Source organism: Pleurodeles waltl, chromosome 10 (assembly GCF_031143425.1).
Source record: "Pleurodeles waltl isolate 20211129_DDA chromosome 10, aPleWal1.hap1.20221129, whole genome shotgun sequence".
Taxonomy (NCBI): Eukaryota; Metazoa; Chordata; class Amphibia; order Caudata; family Salamandridae; genus Pleurodeles; species Pleurodeles waltl.
In genome coordinates, this window is record NC_090449.1 from 12,897,835 (window position 1) to 12,918,584 (window position 20,750).

General features: G+C 49.9%; 1 protein-coding gene across 13 annotated transcripts in view; it reads left to right on the forward strand.

The window, feature by feature from the left end:
- The window catches only part of ATP2B3 (ATPase plasma membrane Ca2+ transporting 3), a 536,302-nt gene that overhangs the window by 198,811 nt on the left and 316,741 nt on the right, over positions 1-20,750 (forward strand). For 9 of the 13 annotated variants that reach the window (XM_069209397.1, XM_069209393.1, XM_069209396.1 and 6 more), the window contains one exon: positions 2,405-2,624. The exons of 1 other annotated variant lie outside the window; for it this stretch is intronic. The gene's annotated coding sequence lies outside the window, so the exon portion shown is untranslated. Of the gene's footprint in view, positions 1-2,404; positions 2,625-3,777; positions 3,905-20,750 lie in introns of those variants that run through there. 3 more of the 13 variants (XM_069209398.1, XM_069209391.1, XM_069209394.1) reach the window with 1 other exon arrangement.

Genomic DNA, 20,750 nt, shown 5'->3' on the forward strand with positions numbered 1-20,750 from the left:
AGCATCTGTTTTTAGGTGAATTTTAGCATAAGGGACCTTGTTGTAGAGGTCACCTCTGCAGTATCTGTTTTTAGGTGAATTTTAGCGTAAGGGACCTTGCTGTAGAGGTCACCTCTGTAGTATCTGTTTAGGTGAATTTTAGCGTAAGGGACCTTGTTTTAGAGGTCACCTCTGTAGTATCCGTTTTTAGGCCACATTCAGATCATTGTTCTGAAGGTCTCGTCTGGAGGATCTCTTTTTAGGTCACATTCACATTATGGCGTCTTGCTGTGTAGGTTGCCTGTGCAGTATCTATTTTTTGGACACATTCAGAGTATTGCTCTGAAGGGTGCATCTGGAGTATCTGTTTTCAGGCCACACCAGGTGTTTGGTTCCTAGTTCTCAAAGTCACATCTTTGTAAGAATAAACGCGGACTAGAGCCGGCTCAGGTACAGGAGGGATGCCGGGCTTGAATGACCTCCCAAAGGACACGACAGGGACTAGTGTGAGAACGGCAGAACAAAAGGCTGCAGAACAGATCCCTTGGAGGGAGGGGACACACTAAGCGCTGGAGTAGAGCACAACCCTATTCTCAGGAGGAACATCTGACATATCTTCTAACTGGAGACAATGTCAGTGGATGAGGAAGGCCTGAGTCACTCCCCGGGAAGCTGTAATACAGAGTAGTTTGTGTTAAGGAGCATTGAGGCTGGGAATGTCGTACCACACTGATGTTGTGGACACAGTATTGAAAGGTGAGTGCATATAGAAGAAGTATAGATTCACTAGTCTTAACTCCACATCTACGTACCTTAAAGATATATATGTATATATATATTTACCTTGTAAGTAAGTGTAATGTAAGGAGTCTGAGCTTATTGGGAGCACTAAGAAAGTTTTGGGGTGGCCTTTACTCAAAGTTTGGTGTGGTCTTTGCTTAAAGTTTCGCAATGGTCTTTGGTTAAAGTTTTAGGGTGGGCTTTACTTAAAATTTTGGTTGGGCTTTGCTTAAAGTTTCGGGGTGGACATTGCTTAAAGTTTTAGGATGGGATTTGCTTAAAGTTTTAGGGTGTGCTTTTCTTAAAGTTTTAGGGTGTGCTTTTCTTAAAATTTTGAGATGGGCTTTGCTTAAAGTTTTAGGGTGGGCTTTACTGAAAATTTTGAGGTGGGCTTTGCTTTAGGTTTTATGGTGGGCTTTTCTTAACGTTTTGGGATGGGCTTTTCTTAAAGTTTCGGGGTGGGCTTTGCTTATAGTTTTATGGTGGACTTTGCTTACAGTTGTGGGATGGACTTTGCTTAAAGTTTTGGGATGGACTTTGCTTAAAGTTTTAGGATGGGCTTTGCTTAAGATTTTATGGTGAACTTTGCTTAAAGTTTTGGGATGGGCTTTGCTTAAGGTTTCTGGGTGTGCTTTGCTTAAAGTTTTGGGGTGGGCTTTGCTTACAGTTTTGGGGCAGACTTTGCATAAGCTTTTGGAACTGACTTTGCTTAAAGTTTCGGGGTGGGCTTTGCTTAAAGTTTTGGAATGGGCTTTCCTTAAAGTTTTGGGGCGGGCTTTGCTTAAAGTACAGGGGTGGGCTTTGCTCAAAGTTTGGTGTGGGCTTTGCTTAAAGTTTCACAGTGATCTTTGGTAAAAGTTTTGGAGTGGGCTTTACTTAAAATTTTGAGGTGGGCTTTGCTTTAGGTTTTATGGTGGGCTTTGCTTAAAGTTTCGGGGTGGGCTTTGCTTATAGTTTTATGGTGGACTTTGCTTAAAGTTTTGGGGTGGGCTTTGCTTACAGTTTTGGGGTGGACTTTGCATAAAGTTTTGGGATGGGCTTTGCTTAAGATTTTATGGTGAACTTTGCTTAAAGTTTTGGAATGGGCTTTGCTTAAGGTTTCGGGGTGTGCTTTGCTTAAAGTTTTGGGGTGGGCTTTGCTTACAGTTTTGGGGCAGACTTTGCATAAGCTTTTGGAACAGACTTTGCTTAAAGTTTCGGGGTGGGCTTTGCTTAAAGTTTTGGAATGGGCTTTCCTTAAAGTTTTGGGGCGGGCTTTGCTTAAAGAACTGGTGTGGGCTTTGCTTAAAGTTTTGGGGCGGGCTTTGCTTACAGTTTTGGGATGGGCTTTGCTTAAAGTTTTGGGGGCGGGCTTTGCTTAAAGTTTCGGAATGGCTTTGCTTAAAGGTTTGGGGTGGGGTTTGCTTAAAGTACCGGGGTGGGCTTTGCTTAAAGTTTCGGGGTGCGCTTTGCTTACTCAGAGGGTGAGGACTTTGAATGCAGATCTCAGCCCTTCGCTGGTGAGTAGTCATGAAGGCCTAGGGGATTTGGAGCTCATTCTGTGTGTGCTGAGGGAGGTGGTGGCCAGAGACCCGTAGGAAGCATCACTTCTCTTCCAAGACCCAGCTTCTCAGGTGATCTCACACTGCCCCTCTCTACTACACAGGTTCCCTCGGTGCAGTGGACACACGTGGACCCCTCGGCCCTGACCGGATCTGAAGACCTGCCCCCTGCTCCGCCCACCCCCCCAGAGAAGAAGAAACCATCACCTCGCCCATGGATTGGCTCCTACGCCCAGATCCGATGGATCCATGAATGGGACCCCCAAGAGACCCGTCCCCACACCCACAGCAGGACGTTCCCCACAATGTCCGAATAGTCAGCAGGTAGGTGTACATGAACAGATCAGCGGCTTGAAGCCTGCGCAGAGCTCAGGCGACGCTTGAAGTGAAACTAATTCCGCTTGTGCGGTGACACAATATGTGATGTGGGAAGTGCTTAGTTCAGGGTTCTGCAAAGTCAGTCTTGGAGAGCCGGGTCCATGCTAGGTTTTTATCATATCCACATTTAAAAAAAAGATGTTTCAGAAATCTACATTTTTCTAAATGTGGATATGCTAAAAATCTGGCATGGACCCGGCTCTCCAGGACCGACTTTGCAGAACCCTGGCCTAGTTGAACCCCGCCACTGCTTCGAGCCACAGGTAAAGTGAGGCCTTCAGGGCCGGACTGGGAACCCAAAGCAGCCCTGGCAAATGTTGTCAGACCGGCCCCCACAGGGTGCATGGCGAGTGTGCCTGACCACTACCATGAGGCTTGGGGGGTACTTCCACTCCCCCCACCAAGAAAATTAGGGAAAAATGGCAAAAATGGTGCTTCCTACAACACGTTTCATGATATATCCAATTGTATTACAGTAGTTTTTAAAGCACAGTAAATGATGACCTCGCAGAGCACAAGGACACTCTTTATTGGGGTTCTTCAATGATTCCCACCGTCACCCTCTAACTGCACCTCTCATGTCTCCATAGCCCCTCTCTCACATGTATGTCATGAGTTTTATAGCGCCTCTCATACCAGCGTAGGGTGTTGGAGCACTTTACATTTCACACACATACAGAACAATGAATCATACGTGTGTACATCAGTGCATAGACCACGTTACATAAAACAAAGGGGGCTCCAAGGTGTAGGATTCACGTCATCCACACAGGTAGACGTTTTCTAAGGGTGCTTGGTCTGGGGAAGCAGTAACTCAGGACTCAGAGCCTAACACAGTGGTTAGGGTTAACTTTACTAATAAGTTATTTCCACTCAAACCCTTTTTACAAAAAATAGGATAATCAAAGACTGGGAAAAACACACAACTTTCTAACCTGTACCCTGCAGTTTGCCTGCAGCTCTTTGATGGCGGTTTATAGCTCTCATAGCTCCCTGTGGTAGACTATGATCAAGGCTCCCATTTTTCAGTTTTTATAGATTTTTACAGATAAATGCAGACATCAGACAATGTGTTTCCTGTCTGTATTTATTTTTAAAGGAGGAAGAATTCTGAACATTTTGCTTCTTGTGAGCGACTCGCCAGGCTGTCTGTCCTCAGTTCCAGGCCAACAGCTGCACCGGTGGACAGCATGGGGATCTAAACACGGGATGAGTATTCCTCAAATGTAAGCCTATGTTAACCTATAGTTCAATTATGATGATCATATTTACCTGGCGGTGTATTGATGGCTAAATTTAGCTGCTTAATTTGGTAAAATGCGACAGGCAGCAAAGCATGAGTGCCTGTTTATCAGTTTACAAAATGTGGACATGTACCGGTTTACAACTCCATTTCTTCTCAGAACACAATACAAATGTGAATAAATACCAGTAAAACGGCCACAAAATATATATGGATAAATACAGATGGAAATGTTTAAAAATAAATACCATAAAACCAGGAGCCCTAATTATGATTGTACCTTATGAACTGCAGACTATCAAATGTGTCTCTGTGACAAAAGCAGTAACCCACTGAGAACGGCACATAAAGTATTGTTCTGTGATCTGCATAGTACACCTTCTTTGCAGCAGGCACATTAACCCTCTGTGCTACCTTCGATGCGTTAAAACTGCCACTAAACAAAACTCTGATCCCTCTCCTGCAGGTACATTATTCACCAGAGTTATCTTGGTGCTTTTATTGATGTCTGAAAACTGTTGGATATACAAGGAACTCTGCAGTGCTTTTAAAACCTTAATTGCTACAGAACTGCCCCCAGTAACAAAACCGACACCCCCATCCTTCTGGCCTCCCGGAAAAACGCCTGATTCCCAGCACATCCAGTCCAGCCTTCCCCAAACTGGAAGGTTCGTAGGGTTTCCAGAGGACTTGTCCCTTTGGTGGATCAGTAAGGTGGCATAATTAGGTGTATTTCAGAAGTATACCTGATATGCGACTGACCCCGCCTCTGCTCTACCAACCTGGCAGTGCTCTCTCCTTTCTTCTAGTGGATTTTCCTCATTTCCTTGGAGGGCTGCCTAAGACAGGGGCTTAAAACATTTTCTTTGACACTAACCGTCCTACCCGAACCTTCCCCCCCACACACACACACACACATAGACGCAAAAAAATTTCAAGCCACGCCCCGTCCAATACTTTGGGGGTGATTCAGACCTTGGCGGACGGCGGAGGCCGTCCGCCAAGGTTCCGCCGCCGAATGACCGCACCGCGGTCAAAAGACCGCGGCGGCCATTCAGACATTTCCGCTGGGCCGGCGGGCGCTCTCCAAAAGAGCGCCCGCCGGCCCAGCAGAAATGCCCCTGCAACGAGGACGCCGGCTCAGAATTGAGCCGGCGTAGTTGCAGGGGTGCGACGGGTGCAGTTGCACCCGTCGCGTATTTCAGTGTCTGCAAAGCAGACACTGAAATACTTTGCGGGCCCTCTTACTTTGCGGGCCCTCTGAAATACTTGCGGGCCATTGGCATGGGCACTGCAGGGGCCCCCAGGGGCACCGCGGCACCCCCTACCGCCATCCTGTTCATGGCGGGTTTCCCGCCATGAACAGGATGGCGGTAGGGGGTGCCTGAATCCCCATGGCGGCGGAGCGCGCTCCGCCGCCATGGAGGATTCAATGGGGCAGCGGTAAACCGGCGGGAGACCGCCGGTTTACCCTTTCTGACCGCGGCTGAACCGCCGCGGTCAGAATGCCCTCGGGAGCACCGCCAGCCTGTTGGCGGTGCTCCCGTGGTCGGTGACCCTGGCGGTCACCGGCCGCCAGGGTCAGAATGACCCCCTTTATGGTCTGGAGGAGAGGTAGAAGGGTTGAGGCGGGGGCGTGGCTTAGTACATTATTTGAGGGCTACCTTTAATTTAATCCATAATCCACACGAGATGTGAATATTATAATAACTGGAATCCATCAAGGGAAGTATTGGCAAAGCCAATAGGTCTAGCCTATGCAAGAGCTATTGGCATTGCCAATGTGTTTTAGCCATGTTGTATACAGTGCGGCTGCTGTTCAGCGTGATTAAAAGTTAGTGGCATAGAGGAGAGTGACGTGGAGTGGCCTGGAGTTGAATGGTGAAGAGTGGAGCAGAGTGCTGTAGAGTGGAGTGGCAGAGAGAGTTGTGTATTGGAGTGGCATAGAGTTGAGTAGAGTGGCGTACACTAGAGTGGCACAGAGTAGAGGGGACAGGTGTAGAGTGCACTGGCTTTGAGTGCAGTGGCTTTGAATTCAGCGGCGTACAATGCAGCGACATAGAATGCAGTTGCTTAGATTAGAGTGGTGGACAGTAGAGTGCAGTGGCTCAGAGTGGAGTGGTGCAAAGTACGATTGTTCAGAGTAGGATGATGCAGAGTAGAGTACAGAAGAGTGGTGTAGAGCGTAGTGGCATAGAATGCAGTGGCATAGGGTGCAGTAGGGAAGAGTACAGTGGTACTGAGTAGAGTGGCACAGAGTAGAGTGGCATAGAGTGGTGCAGAGTGGAGTGGTGTAGAGGTGAGTGATGCAGAATACAATGGTGCATAGTAGAGTCGAGTGCCATAGCGTGCAGTGGCATTGAGTGCAGAATAGAGTTGAGCATGGTAGAGTGTAGTTGTGTAGAGTGTAGTGACAGAGTGCAGTTGTGTAGAGTGCATTTCTGTAGAGTGAAGTGGCATAGAGTATAAGGACGTAGAGTAAAGTAGTGTAGAGTGCAGTAGCATAGAGTTGAGTGGTACAGAGTGGAGTAGAGTGGCGTAGAGTGCAGTGGCATAGAGTACAGTGATGCAGAGTAGAGTGTAGTGACATAGAGTGCAGTTGTGTAGAATGCACTGGTGTAGAGTGGCGTGGTGCAGAGTGGAGTAGGGTGGCGTAGAGTGCAGTGGCATAGAGTGCAGTGGTGCACAGTAGATTAGAGTGGCGTACAGTGGATTGGCATGGAGAGCAAGGACATAGAGTTGAGTGTTACAGAGTAAAGTGCATTGGCTAAGAGTGTATTAGCATAGAGTGCAGTGTTGCGGAATGGTGTAGAGTACAGTGGCATAGAGTGTAGTTGTGCAGGGTAGATTGGTAGATTGGTGTGGCCTAGCCTGGACGGGAGTAGATTGCAGTGGCGAAGAATGCACTGGCATAGGGTAGGGAGGTACAGGGTAGAGTAGAGTAGTGTGAAGTGGCATAGAGTGCAGTGGCCTGGAGTGGAGCTGTACAGAGTGCAGTAGCCTGGAGTGGAGCTGTACAGAGTGCAGTAGCCTGGAGTGGAGCTGTACAGAGTGCAGTAGCCTGGAGTGGAGCTGTTCAGAGTGCAGTGGCATGGAGTGTTGCAAAAAAGAGTGCAGTGGTGTGGAGCTGTGTAAAGTGGAGTGGTGCAGAGTAGAGTGCAGCGGTGTGGAGTGGTGCAGAGTTCATTGGAGTGGTGTAGCGTGGCATATTCATGGTGTGGTAACAACTGCCATTACAGCCAACACATTTTCAGTTCAAATCTCCATTACATTGGCACAGCCATACAATTTTACTCATAACACTACACAGTGCACGGACAAAAATGTGTGGAAATTGCATCACCTGGTGTACTGATTTGTTTTGATCATACTAAATTATTTGTTCACACTTCAGAAATAACAAAAAATGTGCTTCATTTGTGTTCCTATTTCTGATATATTCTGAAATGTACAGTTTATTTAAATATTGTTGTGTGCTAGAAAACAAATCTTTCCTACCCCCCATGTATCCAGCAAGATTGTCAAACGCTTCAGAAATAACAATAAAATTGCCTTATTTGGGTTCCTAATTCTGATGTATTCTGAAATATTACACAGTAAATGTTGTGTGGTAGAGAAAAACTCTTTCCTACCGCCAGTGTCCAGCAAGAGTCACATAAATCCTCTCAGTATGAAGTCAGAGAAAGAAAAGTAAACAAGTGCCCTCGGAAGACAGAGTCTGACATTTGACCTCAGTTTTTGAACACTTAGCAAATGTAGCGAGGTAAGAACAACAGTTACAGACAGGCCTGTTTACAGAAAGGGAGCACCCAAAAAGATTGGGCAAGAGAAGGTATGAACTCAAGCAAATTTGAGTTGCAAACCACAAAGCCAATGGCAAGCAATGGCCAGAATGCATTTTTACGTCAACTTTCCAAATGTCCCCAAGATGTCTTCAGCAAATTAGACAGCTGTGCTGTCTGGTAGACTGTGACCTAAAAAGGCAGAGGCAGGAACTTTGAGTATTTTTTAGGTCTGGCTCGACAGCATAGATGTCTGTTACCTCTTGTTACCAATTCTTCGAAATATACAGTGAATGGGCTTTGGCTCCACCCAGATGAGTATTTCTATTTGACCTCATGCTGTTGGCTGCCGGGTGTATAATTCCACATCATGATGAGTGTTTGCATTAAAATACATGGGGTACAATCTTAACGTGGCAATTTCACGTCAGGGAAGAACTGAAACCTCATTTTGCAATTTTCCCAAGAACAAAATGACTGTACTGTTCTAGAGATATTGAGATCGGTATGTTGAATAACATGCAAATGCAGTTTTACAGCAGATGGACACACACACACCTTTTCCCAGTTACTGACCTCTATCTCCTGTGTAGGTGAGGGTGATAAATTGAACTTCGCCAGCGGGGTTTGCGGAGTATTAGTCATTCTGCGTTGCGCAAAAAATTACTGTTCCGGCCAATTCTGCTGACAGCCACATCTTGGAGTTTTTTCACACATGCAGCTTGCCAACAGTGAGTCGGGCGCTAGGAGGGCACCTGACGAGATATTCCCAAAGCAGGCGGGTGCAGGATATTGTGACTATTCGCATTGGAAAAGCTGCAGCTTGAGCAGAAAATCTACTCCAGCAGCAGCAAAGCCAACCTGAGAAGCAGTGCCCTCTGGCATGCCATGTGGTGCCACTCGTGCTGATTTCTCAGCACTGTACGACCCCCTACTCCTAAAAATTAGTGCTACGTACCAATTTTCACCCACTTGCAAAAGGCTGCGAAATCACGCAGAGTTTTTTGCGTCTGAGGAATTCCGTGGAGTAAAACTCTGCGAGTTCCGCCCACCCCTACACATGTGGGAATTTCATCAAGTGTTTTTTGAGAAATGTGGATGGGGAAATCTTGGAAGAACACTGAGTTCACATAACTTGTAATGTTGTGTTGTGTGCAAAAGCATGTGCTCACAGCCTAACTTTGAATGAGGTGCTCTGTGCCCAGCGACCATAGACATCAGCACAGTAATAGCCAGAGAACACCAGAGCCCCCTCTGTGCCTGGCTCGGCTCTGGTTCAAATGAAAGAGACGGCGCTCAGTAAACGGGGACAAGGGGCTCGCACCAGGGACCCATCACACGAGCACCCAGAGCCAAAATTCATTTTAATTTTATTTTAAGTGGTTTTGGGATCATAAGGGGAAATGTTTGCAGAAAACTCCTGCGCGTTTCCACCACTGTAGAGGTTCCGCAGGGAGTTGTGAAAACGACTGGTGGCGTGGATTGTGAGAGCGCTGCGAGGGACATGCGCCCTGCGGGTGATAGGTGTTGTTGAGCTATGTAGCGTTTTGAGCCTTGTGATTCATAAAAGGTCACAGACGAAGTGTGGATATATCTCCAATACGGAAAGAGCGCTATGATCGCTAGACATAGCTAGGCTTGTGGGCGACATTCTCAGTTACGCTGCCAACATTCTCAGAATTCGTAGAGGTCAAGAGATTCACAGTGGACCAAAATGTGCCGTGCTGAAAGCACTGATGGCGCAAAGAGGCCAGAACTGTGAGCTACACACATCAGTACGGGGCCTCTGCGGTCAGACTCTCCCATTCTAACCGCTGTGCCTGTAGGGATATCCAGTGGCATATTTACAAGAGGCCTGTGCCGCTGACTGTCGCTTTTTTAAATCTCCAGCAGCGCAAGCCTCTCAGCCATATCCATGAGGCCACGTAAGGCCATTTTACGTGGCTTTTCATGACCTCATAGATATGGAGTAAGACCAAGCAGCACAAGTCGCTGTGCTGCGTTACTCTGCGCCAGGGAGGCGTTCCATGGACGCAGCAGTGGGTATCCCAAGCAACACCCGTGGATTTTAACACTGCCCGAGATTTACTTAATGACATAAACCTGAGGCAGTGCCAGAAACGTACGCCTTCCTCTTTCCATGTGTGCCGAATTCTGCAGCACACTAGAAAGACGAAACATATCAGGATTGCTTTTGTGCAGGAAGGTGCCCCTTCCTGCAAAGAAACGATCCTGCGGACAACACAGGCCCCATTGCACCACTGCGCAAGGGAGCCGCACTGGCGCTCGGCTGCGGAGTGTGCCGCGCAGAGGGACCGGGTAGGAATGCATCTATTGCATAAATACGGTGCATCCCCAGGAAGAAGACCGGTGGCGCTGCCCCGCGCCAACTGGCCATAAATGTGGGCCCAGGTATTACGAGTTTCCGCCCATAATGGGGAATAACCGTGTAAATCAACTTTTACCGACCAAAAATGAACATAGATATTCCCTCTTCCATGTGAGTTTGTGCTCGCGTTTCCCACCTGCAGCAGGTGCTAAGCGGGAGAGAGTGGTCTCAGGGCAGGGCGCAGGAGGCCAGGGCTAGCCTGGGGGTGCCGTTCAGGTACAGGGAGGTCCCTCTCTGTCCCAGGCCTCAGCCTCTGGCCCGGGGGTACTCCTGGGGCGGAGGGTCCCCTGTCACCCCGGACCTGTTCTTGTTCGAGGGGCGGCGGTGCGTGCGAGGCCTGGAGGAGGCAGGATCAAGGCTGAGGGGCGCCTGGTCAGCCCCCGCCACCCCGTGGGCTGCAGGCTGGGGCCATGTTGTGCCCCTCCCCACAGTCACTGCCCTCGGTAGAAACCAGTCACCAGCCTCGCCAGATGGAGCGAGATTCTGGACCCGGAAGTTAATTGTCCTGTTTTTGCGCACCCGGTAACTTTGGCTCAAGAAACAGCTGCTCAGATGGAGTCGGGGTGCGCCTGCCTCGTAATGGCCCCACAGTGGTCCATCCTTTCACTGCCTGGTCTATCCAGCGGGCCCCCACTCTGGACCGGCCGGACACTGCCCGAGGCCTATTCTAATGAGTCTGAGCTGCGTCCACTCCTTGGATTATACTTAACTCTCTACATTTTCAGATTTTCCTGTTTTTACGCACAGATTAAATGGAAGCTGTTTTGCTGTCAGTACTCATTTTTTAAATAAAACAGAAAAATACAAGAAGCGAGTATTTTGTGGTCTCCCCATTCTGCCGTCCAACACCCGATCAGGCTGACATCCTAGCGAATTATTACCACCGAGCAGAGCACCGGGTTAGCCACCCAGCATACACGGATTAGGCACCCAGCATACACGGATTAGGCACCCAACATGCACGGATTAGGCACCCAACATGCACCGGGTTAGGCACCCAACATACACGGATTAGGCACCCAACATGCACCGGGTTAGGCACCCAACATACACGGATTAGGCACCCAACATGCACCGGGTTAGGCACCCAGCATACACGGATTAGGCACCCAGCATACACGGATTAGGCACCCAACATGCACCGGGTTAGCCACCCAGCATACACGGATTAGGCACCCAACATGCACCGGGTTAGGCACCCAACATGCACCGGGTTAGGCACCCAACACACACCGGGTTAGGCACCCAACACACACCGGGTTAGGCACCCAACATGCACCGGGTTAGGCACCCAACACGCACCGGGTTAGGCACCCAACACGCACCGGGTTAGGCACCCAACACACACCGGGTTAGGCACCCAGCATACACGGATTAGGCACCCAACATGCACCGGGTTAGGCACCCAACACGCACCGGGTTAGGCACCCAGCATACACCGGGTTAGGCACCCAACACACACCGGGTTAGGCACCCAACATACACGGGTTAGGCACCCAACATACACCGGGTTAGGCACCCAACATACACGGGTTAGGCACCCAACATACACCGGGTTAGGCACCCAACATACACCGGGTTAGGCACCCAACACACACCGGGTTAGGCACCCAGCATACACGGATTAGGCACCCAACATGCACCGGGTTAGGCACCCAACACACACCGGGTTAGCCACCCAGCATACACGGATTAGGCACCCAACATGCACCGGGTTAGGCACCCAGCATACACGGATTAGGCACCCAACACGCACCGGGTTAGGCACCCAACACACACCGGGTTAGCCACCCAGCATACACGGATTAGGCACCCAACATGCACCGGGTTAGGCACCCAACATACACCGGGTTAGGCACCCAGCATACACGGATTAGGCACCCAACATGCACCGGGTTAGGCACCCAACATACACCGGGTTAGGCACCCAACACACACCGGGTTAGGCACCCAACATACACGGGTTAGGCACCCAACATACACCGGGTTAGGCACCCAACATACACGGGTTAGGCACCCAACACACACCGGGTTAGGCACCCAACATACACCGGGTTAGGCACCCAACATACACCGGGTTAGGCACCCAACATACACGGGTTAGGCACCCAACATACACCGGGTTAGGCACCCAACATACACCGGGTTAGGCACCCAACATACACCGGGTTAGGCACCCAACATACACCGGGTTAGGCACCCAACACACACCGGGTTAGGCACCCAACATACACGGGTTAGGCACCCAACATACACCGGGTTAGGCACCCAACATACACCGGGTTAGGCACCCAACATGCACCGGGTTAGGCACCGAACATGCACCGGGTTAGGCACCCAACATACACGGGTTAGGCACCCAACATACACGGGTTAGGCACCCAACATACACCGGGTTAGCCACCCAGCATACACGGATTAGGCACCCAACATGCACCGGGTTAGGCACCCAACATACACCGGGTTGGGCACCCAACATACACGGGTTAGGCACCCAAAATACACGGGTTAGGCACCCAACATACACGGATTAGGCACCCAACATGCACCGGGTTAGGCACCCAACATACACCGGGTTAGGCACCCAACATACACAGGTTAGGCACCCAACATACACGGATTAGGCACCCAACATGCACCGGGTTAGGCACCCAACACACACCGGGTTAGCCACCCAGCATACACGGATTAGGCACCCAACATGCACCGGGTTAGGCACCCAACATACACCGGGTTAGGCACCCAGCATACACGGATTAGGCACCCAACATGCACCGGGTTAGGCACCCAACATACACCGGGTTAGGCACCCAACACACACCGGGTTAGGCACCCAACATACACGAGTTAGGCACCCAACATACACCGGGTTAGGCACCCAACATACACGGGTTAGGCACCCAACATACACCGGGTTAGGCACCCAACATACACCGGGTTAGGCACCCAACATACACCGGGTTAGGCACCCAACATACACGGGTTAGGCACCCAACATACACCGGGTTAGGCACCCAACATACACCGGGTTAGGCACCCAACATACACCCGGTTAGGCACCCAACATACACCGGGTTAGGCACCCAACACACACCGGGTTAGGCACCCAACATACACGGGTTAGGCACCCAACATACACGGGTTAGGCACCCAACATACACCGGGTTAGGCACCCAACATGCACCGGGTTAGGCACCCAACATGCACCGGGTTAGGCACCCAACATACACGGGTTAGGCACCCAACATACACCGGGTTAGCCACCCAGCATACACGGATTAGGCACCCAACATGCACCGGGTTAGGCACCCAACATACACCGGGTTAGGCACCCAACATACACGGGTTAGGCACCCAAAATACACGGGTTAGGCACCCAACATACATGGATTAGGCACCCAACATGCACCGGGTTAGGCACCCAACATACACCGGGTTAGGCACCCAACATACACCGGGTTAGGCACCCAACATACACGGGTTAGGCACCCAACATACACGGATTAGGCACCCAACATGCACCGGGTTAGGCACCCAACATGCACCGGGTTAGGCACCCAACATGCACCGGGTTAGGCACCCAACATGCACCGGGTTAGGCACCCAACATACACCGGGTTAGGCACCCAACATACACCGGGTTAGGCACCCAACATGCACCGGGTTAGGCACCCAACATACACCGGGTTAGGCACCCAACACACACCGGGTTAGGCACCCAACATACACGGGTTAGGCACCCAACATACACCTGGTTAGGCACCCAACATACACGGGTTAGGCACCCAACACACACCGGGTTAGGCACCCAACATACACCGGGTTAGGCACCCAACATACACCGGGTTAGGCACCCAACATACACCGGGTTAGGCACCCAACACACACCGGGTTAGGCACCCAACATACACGGGTTAGGCACCCAACATACACCGGGTTAGGCACCCAACATACACCGGGTTAGGCACCCAACATACACCGGGTTAGGCACCCAACACACACCGGGTTAGGCACCCAACATACACGGGTTAGGCACCCAACATACACCTGGTTAGGCACCCAACATACACGGGTTAGGCACCCAACACACACCGGGTTAGGCACCCAACATACACCGGGTTAGGCACCCAACATACACCGGGTTAGGCACCCAACATACACCGGGTTAGGCACCCAACACACACCGGGTTAGGCACCCAACATACACGGGTTAGGCACCCAACATACACCGGGTTAGGCACCCAACATACACCGGGTTAGGCACCCAACACGCACCGGGTTAGGCACCCAACATACACGGGTTAGGCACCCAACATACACGGGTTAGGCACCCAACATACACCGGGTTAGCCACCCAGCATACACGGATTAGGCTCCCAACATGCACCGGGTTAGGCACCCAACATACACCGGGTTGGGCACCCAACATACACGGGTTAGGCACCCAAAATACACGGGTTAGGCACCCAACATACACGGATTAGGCACCCAACATGCACCGGGTTAGGCACCCAACATACACCGGGTTAGGCACCCAACATACACAGGTTAGGCACCCAACATACACGGATTAGGCACCCAACATGCACCGGGTTAGGCACCCAACACACACCGGGTTAGCCACCCAGCATACACGGATTAGGCACCCAACATGCACCGGGTTAGGCACCCAACATACACCGGGTTAGGCACCCAGCATACACGGATTAGGCACCCAACATGCACCGGGTTAGGCACCCAACATACACCGGGTTAGGCACCCAACACACACCGGGATAGGCACCCAACATACACGAGTTAGGCACCCAACATACACCGGGTTAGGCACCCAACATACACGGGTTAGGCACCCAACATACACCGGGTTAGGCACCCAACATACACCGGGTTAGGCACCCAACATACACGGGTTAGGCACCCAACATACACGGGTTAGGCACCCAACATACACCGGGTTAGGCACCCAACATACACCGGGTTAGGCACCCAACATACACCCGGTTAGGCACCCAACATACACCGGGTTAGGCACCCAACACACACCGGGTTAGGCACCCAACATACACGGGTTAGGCACCCAACATACACCGGGTTAGGCACCCAACATACACCGGGTTAGGCACCCAACATGCACCGGGTTAGGCACCCAACATGCACCGGGTTAGGCACCCAACATACACGGGTTAGGCACCCAACATACACGGGTTAGGCACCCAACATACACCGGGTTAGCCACCCAGCATACACGGATTAGGCACCCAACATACACCGGGTTAGGCACCCAACATACACGGGTTAGGCACCCAAAATACACGGGTTAGGCACCCAACATACATGGATTAGGCACCCAACATGCACCGGGTTAGGCACCCAACATACACCGGGTTAGGCACCCAACATACACCGGGTTAGGCACCCAACATACACGGGTTAGGCACCCAACATACACGGATTAGGCACCCAACATGCACCGGGTTAGGCACCCAATATGCACCGGGTTAGGCACCCAACATGCACCGGGTTAGGCACCCAACATGCACCGGGTTAGGCACCCAACATACACCGGGTTAGGCACCCAACATACACCGGGTTAGGCACCCAACATACACGGGTTAGGCACCCAACACACACCGGGTTAGGCACCCAGCATACACGGATTAGGCACCCAACACACACCGGGTTAGGCACCCAACATACACCGGGTTAGGCACCCAACATGCACCGGGTTAGGCACCCAACATACACCGGGTTAGGCACCCAACATACACCGGGTTAGGCACCCAACATACACCGGGTTAGGCACCCAACATTCACCGGGTTAGGCACCCAACATACACCGGGTTAGGCACCCAACATACACGGGTTAGGCACCCAACATACACCGGGTTAGGCACCCAACATACACCGGGTTAGGCACCCAACACACACCGGGTTAGGCACCCAACATACACGGGTTAGGCACCCAACATACACCGGGTTAGGCACCCAACATACACGGGTTAGGCACCCAACACACACCGGGTTAGGCACCCAACACACACCGGGTTAGGCACCCAACATACACCGGGTTAGGCACCCAACATACACGGGTTAGGCACCCAACATACACCGGGTTAGGCACCCAACATACACCGGGTTAGGCACCCAACATACACCGGGTTAGGCACCCAACATTCACCGGGTTAGGCACCCAACACACACCGGGTTAGGCACCCAACATACACGGGTTAGGCACCCAACATACACCGGGTTAGGCACCCAATACACACCGGGTTAGGCACCCAACATACACGGGTTAGGCACCCAACATACACCGGGTTAGGCACCCAACATACACCGGGTTAGGCACCCAACATACACGGGTTAGGCACCCAACATACACCGGGTTAAGCACCCAACATACACCGGGTTAGGCACCCAACATACACCGGGTTAGGCACCCAACATACACCGGGTTAGGGACCCAACATACGTGGGTTAGGCACAGAAGCAAGCGTTCAAACCCTAAAACCGGAAGTGCACGCGGTACAGTCCTTCACAGGGCAGCCATCGGTCCAAGCACAGCAGACGCAACGATGCCAATAAATGGATGTTCAAGCGGAGAGTCCACCTTGTTGTGAGCGGTGCCACTCCATGGTGGCCACACAAAGCTTCACGTGTGGCTTCTCAAGCCCCAGAGTACACAGCGGTGCACGCCTCCCCACCCAGAGGTTGTGCTGCAGTCTGCTGGGGCAGAGGAAAGGCGCTAGACAAACCTGGCAGATGGCACAAGGGCCTCCTGGCACAACACCTAGCAAGAAGGGTCTGCCTTGAATACTGTGCCCTGGACGTCGTATCCAGGAACCGAAAGGCCGGAGGTGACCTCGGTGGAGTCAGGCGGCAGTGGTGTAGAGTTTTTAGATGCTGGGGTCAGTGCTTTAAATGGGCAGGTGCTGTCCGGAACTGAGTACCTGCACTTCTTTAATTAGTAGGGGAGAGTACCTGCACTTCCCAGCACTGCTGTAATACATTTAATGGGAGAGTACCTGCACTGCTCAGCACTGCTGCAGTACATTTAATGAGAGAGTACCTGCACTTCTCAGCACTGCTGCAGTATATTTAATGGGAGAGTACCTGCACTTCTCAGCACTGCTGCAGTACGTTTAATGGGAGAGTACCTGCACTGCTCAGCACTACTGCAATCCATTTAATGGGAGAGTACCTGCTCTTCTCAGCACTACTGCAATCCATTTAATGGGAGAGTACCTGCTCTTCTCAGCACTGCTGCAGTATATTTAATGGGAGAGTACCTGCACTTCTCAGCACTGCTGCAGTACATTTAATGGACAGAACTGACACTTCTCAGCACTGCTGCAAAGCATTTAATGGGAGAGTACCTGCACTTCTCAGCACTGCTGCAGTACATTTAATGGGAGAGTATCTGTACTTCTCAGCATTGCTGCAGTATATTTAATGGGAGAGTACCAGCACTTCTCAGCACTGTGCCATACATGTAATGGGAGAGTACCTGCACTTATCAGCACTGCTGCAGTATATTTAATGGGAGAGGACCTGCACGTCTCAGCACTGTGCCATACATTTAATGGGAGAGTATCAGCAATTCTCAGCCCTGCTGAAGTATATTTAATGGGAGAGTACCTGCACTTCTCAGCACTGCTGCAGTATATTTAATGGGAGAGTACCTGCAATTCTCAGCACTGTGCCATACATTTAATGGGTGAGTACCTGCTCTTCTCAGCACTGCTGCCGTATATTTAATGGGAGAGTACCGGCACTTATCAGCACTGCTCCCGTATATAAAGTGCGCTGCCCCCAATGAGGGCATCCTGGCTCACAAGAATGGCGGAGGTTTGGGCAACCGAACCGTTCCGTTTCATGAAGTGACCATGAAGTGCTGTGTTTCAAATGGCATCTGGCACTCTCCTTGCAGGCCTTGGCTTCTTACGAGCATCTTTGGGATAAGAGCTTTAATGGAGTCCCTGAAATTAGGGAAATGCAATGAGAAGAGGAAAGGAGGGCCAAGCAGACCCCAGAGCTTTCCTCCAGATCCTGCCCATGCTGCTCGAGTAATATGTGCTGGTCACTCCCATCAGCCATGAGAATAAGGTTAGCAGATGCCCCCAAAGTCACCACAAACACCATTTTACATATTGCACCTGCCCTTGAACAACAACAGCATTCTGGGAACTGCATGCATGGTTTCATCTCAAATGAACCAACTGACTGACTGACTGAAAATAACTAGGGCTGGTCAGAGTTCTACTCACGCCTTGTAACCAGAGTCATTTAGGTAATTCTGCGTTACTCTTTGATGCAGAATTATAGATAACGCCTTTAATTAAGAGTAATTTGGGTGGAAAAAATCCTAGCACAAGATTTAGAATCATCTATTCATGTTTGCCTGCATTTAGACTTATTTTAGCGCAAAATGAATCCTCGCGTCCATTACGGACGAGGAAGTACATTTTGCGCTAAGAAAAAAGAGCTAAATGGCGGCAGTAAGTTGAGGGGAAATGCTACCCCAAGTGCACATTTCGCGAGCCTGGGAGCTGCTCGCTAGTCGTGTTCTCTTGCATTTAGCGCTATTTCTTATCCAAAATGCACCCTCTCGTCTATTTTGTATGTGAAGGGGCATTTCTGTCCTAAGAAAATGGCACTAAATGTACAGTTACTTTTTTGTGCAATTCTGCATAATACCGCAGAATTTTGGGGTAATTACGCATGGTTACACTGCACAGAAGTGCACAAGCTATGCCGACCCCTAAAAATAACGATCGGAAAAGGAAAGCCCACAGCGCAGACCTGGTGTCCCTGGAGACACAAAGTCACCTGGTACCCTAAGAAAACAAGGCGCCCTGCTCTGAAGATGGTTATTAAAAGGAAAAATTGATCTATTCATGCATGTGAATTTCCAGCTGCAAAGACAGCAATAGATACATTCGTAAACACCACACAAAGAAACAAATATATTGGAAATTATTTGCCTGCTTAAGAAAACAATGAGGAATGAGCAACACCCATCAAAACATGGTAGCTATCTTGCTACTAGAGGACACTGTGGTACACACACTTCTTTATTTTTTTTTGGCAGTATTTGTTATTACTGCTCCTCAGTGTTCTGTCATTAATACTATGTTCTGCCCTTAATGACAGGATCTGAATAATTTAAATTGTTATTTATAGTCAAATGGCAGATGTTTCGGTTGTACAATCAATTATGCAGGGGTCCTTCATCAGGACAGAAAACTTATTTAACAAACACAAAATTGTCAACAAAAGTTGACAAGGTTTAACAGATGTTTTATGGGAACAATTATGGAATTCACTGAATGAACAGTTATTAAAAAAATTCCAATCTCATTATGACATTCTCACATCTCTCCTTACAAAGCAAACTAAGCCAATCATAAGTTTGGACAGGAGCCTTACTCTCCAACTGAAATGTCAACACCTGGAAGTGTCAGGAAATGTCTCTTCCAAAAGCCAGGAATTCATATTATTCTTTTTTGGCTAATTAGCAGTAAATGACAGAGAAATAGAAAAATCAACAAGAGAAATTGGTATGAAGGGAAGAGGCCAGTAGTAACCATGCTTTCCATGGTTTATTATCCAGGAACACAGGAATAGCCTTAGTACTGGAGGGTGCAAACAGTGTCTATTTAGGTGACAACATGGCTGCATCCAGGGAAGGTGATGGACTGAGCATTAATGCAAGCACATACTCACTCTTCTGTGGAGTTAGAGGACTTGAGATGAAAGTTGGAAGCTTCCCCTGATGCAGAGTAAGTGCCTAAAACAGCAACAGGATAGTGTTCATGGTAGGGTTGTACCTTTCTGAACATGAGGAAGGCTATACAATCAGGTGTGACTGCCAAGCAGCAAAAACACAAACCACAGTCCACAGTGTGGCTGCAACAAAAGATAATTCTTCTGTTAGATAAGAGGTGGTCAGTGCTGGACCAGACATCAAACAACCTGTGAACAGAGCTTGCAAGTGGTGTGAAGAACTGGGAGGCAAGGGGGACTCAAAGTGAGCTATGGCTTGGAAGTCCCACTGCGGCAATCAAGGCCCGCTTTTACTAAGAGACCATGGAGCGCCGAGACTGGGCAGGGCCCAGCATTTAAACTGACTTTACACCCTGCCCTCGACAGAATGCATGTCTAGAGCCTGGAGTGTTACTCGCTCAAACCTAGCTCACTATATGATATTTAAACAGTAAACCACTTTTAAATATCCTTCTGACAAGATATGGACTACCTCAGTAAGAAAGTACAGAGCTACTCTTGTTAACTCAAGATGTGTGTAGCTGGACTAGGCCCATGTGGAAAATGTAATTCTTCTAGCGGAACTGGCAGAATTTGGGGGCTCAGAATTACTGTTGTAATGCAGAGTTCTGGTCAAATTCCACCAATTGCCGTTACAGATTTATTTCTACTCCAAGGCTCCAGAAATGCGAGCGAGATTTGGGGTCCCCTAACGCAATTGCCAGTTGCTAGGAGGACTTCTATGGAAATTTTCTAATGCAGGCGGTCACAAGCATTTGCGGTCAGAAGGCTGCTTCTCAATTAGGTGTTCTGCTCGAGTGGCAGCAAAATCGACTTGAACGGCCGTGCACTTTCGCGCACCACATGGTGTCGTTCATGCTGATTTTTCAGCG